The sequence below is a fragment of the Centroberyx affinis genome, unplaced genomic scaffold, assembly GCF_046629955.1.
Source record: "Centroberyx affinis isolate AG114_WGS23_722 - 3 ecotype Tasmania unplaced genomic scaffold, CSIRO-AGI_Caff_v1 ptg003182l_1, whole genome shotgun sequence".
NCBI classification, from domain to species: Eukaryota; Metazoa; Chordata; class Actinopteri; order Beryciformes; family Berycidae; genus Centroberyx; species Centroberyx affinis.
In genome coordinates this window covers 107,501-110,184 of record NW_027281228.1, presented here as the reverse complement: position 1 = coordinate 110,184, position 2,684 = coordinate 107,501, and the positions used below count along the sequence as shown (strand labels likewise).

The following is a 2,684-nucleotide window of genomic DNA, read 5'->3' as shown; positions in this document are numbered from 1 at the left end:
CAAATAGCAACATTAACTCACACCTAAATCTTCTCCAAGCACCGAACAGCCAAGAGGACGGGGTTGGTGTGTGTGTGTGTGTGTGTGTGTGTGTGTGTGGTGGGGGGTGGGGGGGGTGTTGGTGTTAGAGGAACAAAAAAGACTTAGAGCATGAAATATGAGGCTGTGCAGAGAACACAGAGGAGAGGAGATGAGAGGAGGGCAGAGGAGAGAGGGGAGTTTTTTCAACACTGGGAGGGGGGGAGGGGGGGGACAGGACTCGGCTTTAAAAAAAAAAAAAAAAAAAAGAAAGAAAGAAACTCCTCCCAACACAGTAGGCTAAGAAGGAGGGCTGGGGCGCTCGCAAATCACTCCCCAGAGAGAAAGAGAGAGAGAGAGAGAGAGAGAGAGAGAGAGGGGCAGGGCTACTTGTTGTTGCCTGCCTGTAGGAGTGTGAGTTTAGTCTTCCAGCCGGTCAGCCAGTCAGCTAGTCAGTCAGCCTTCCAGTCAGTCAGTCAGTCAGTCAAGCAAACTATGGCAAGAAATAAGCGCAATAATAGTGTGTAAGAAGATAAGACAGATACGAAGAGGAAAGAGAGAGAGAGAGAAAGAGGGAAGTGCTCACACAGGCAGGTAGGAATGAGTATGTGTATTTATATATGTGTGTGTGTGATGTACAGTGTGTGTGTGTAGGAATGTGCATGACAGTTATCTTTCCTCTGAATATTTGCTGTTTCAAACATTTATTCCCTCTATTTAATTTATTCATCTGTGTGTTTTTTTTATGGTTGTTTGCACATCTACAACTCAACAACCAGAGCAACATCTATTGTCTCACTTCTCGTAGGCTTCTGTGAATTTACTATCACTACACTCCCCCTGTTCTTTATCTCTCTCTCTCTGTCTCTCTCTCTCTCTCTCTCTCTCTCTCTCTCTCTCTAGTCCTGTCCTTCTATCCCTCCCTCTGGCTTGCTTGTTTACGGGTTGCGGTGGGTTAGATTTTGCTCGGGGACGTTTGAGCAACAAGTTGCCGTCCCAAGGCGCCGGGCGTAGCTGTGGTCCCCGGGACTGTGTTCTTTATAGCTGTGGACAACCCTAAAAGTCACGGGACATGATTGGAAGAAGTAGAAATACAGATAAGAAGACCATCTGTATTCTTTTCCCAGTACGTTTGTTCCTCAGTTTGACTTTGTTCCATTTGCAAGGCATCCTTGTTAAAATACATATTCCTCAAATACAGTATATATGCCTCGATTGAAATGTATTTGTGCTGCATATAAGATAAGATAAGATAAGATAGCACTTTATTGATCCCCTTGGAAGTAAAGTATATCAAGTACAAGGTAATAAAGAAATAGAGGAAATAGCTACTAACATAGAATAAAGATAATGAAGATAATATACAACAATAGACAGTGCAAATAATGCGAAAGTAGTGCAAAAAGAGTGAAAAAGTAGCCAAAATATAGAGAAAAATAGAAAAGTAGAGAAGAAAAGTGGGAACAATACATTGAAAATACAAGTGACTTTAATGGTGTGATTGTTTATGAGAGGCAATATTGTCAAAGCAGTGTACTTAATGCACATTTTCTGCAGCCAACAAACATTTTATCCTTTCAGACCACATTTAGATGATAAAGTATGTAATTGGAAACAGCAGTGCATAGTCATTGATATTTCTAACCTATAACTTTAAGCTCTAACTGTACGCTCCAGGCTCGTTATGCCACCCTGGAGATGACAGCTTGCGTGTGCGGGACGCTGGCGTGTGTGTGTGTGTGTGTGTGTGTGTGTGTGTGTGTGTTTGGTGGATAAACACACGCCGCATGTTGTTTCAGACGTTAGTCAGTGTCGTGCCCGAAGTGACCCGGTGTGAGATTCAGACTTTTAATAATGCTGATGTGTGTCTGTGTGATGTGCGGCGGCCCCTGTGCTGCCAGTGTCAGCGCTGTGTGTGTGTGTGTGTGTGTGTGTGTGTGTGTGGTGCTGTGCTGTTTGTCTCAGTGGCATGTGGCGGTTGCATTAGCGCAGTGCCAGTGGTTGTTGTGTTTCCTCTGCAAGGCCAGCCAGCAGCACTGTGTGACCTGCTGGTCTTTACAGAGCCAGAGATACTGACTGACTGACTGACTGACTCACTGGTTGACTAGAACGGTGGTTCTCAACGTGGGGTCCGGGGACCACCAAGGGGTCCTTGAGGGGGTTCCAGGGGGTCCCCAGGCAAATTGATGAATTGTTAAACTTCAGCGTTATTTCATTTACAAGAAGTGAACACAATTAGAGAATGTAGAAGAATGACTGTTTTGATCATAGTTTCTCTGTTATCTCTCTACCTACAATACAGATAGTCATGGAATTCTGGACAAAATCATATCTAACAATAAAAATATTCTCAGATTTGGGTCTGAGAGACAAAATGTCATCAAATGGGGGTCTGTGGCCCTAATGTGGACTACATTTGGGGTCCTTGATGTGAAAAAGGTTGAGAATCACTGGACTGGAGGACTTACTAACTGACTGGTTGACTTACTGACTACTTGACTTCTGACTGACTGACTCACTGGTTGACTAGGTGACAGTCAGGGAATCAGCCACTGTACACAACCTCTACCCTTTGCTTCAGACATACAGAATAAACACACACATTCACATACACCGGTGGTAGGTGTGTGTGTGTGTGTGTGTGAGAGAGAGAGAGAGAGAGAGAG

General features: G+C 44.2%; 1 protein-coding gene across 1 annotated transcript in view; it reads left to right on the top strand.

Moving 5' to 3' along the window:
- The first annotated feature begins 482 nt into the window (after positions 1–482).
- Positions 483–2,684, top strand: part of bcar3 (BCAR3 adaptor protein, NSP family member) — a 47,752-nt gene continuing 45,550 nt past the window's right edge. Inside the window, exon 1 of the mRNA XM_071538012.1 lies at positions 483–612. The gene's annotated coding sequence lies outside the window, so the exon portion shown is untranslated. The remainder of the gene's footprint in view (positions 613–2,684) is intronic.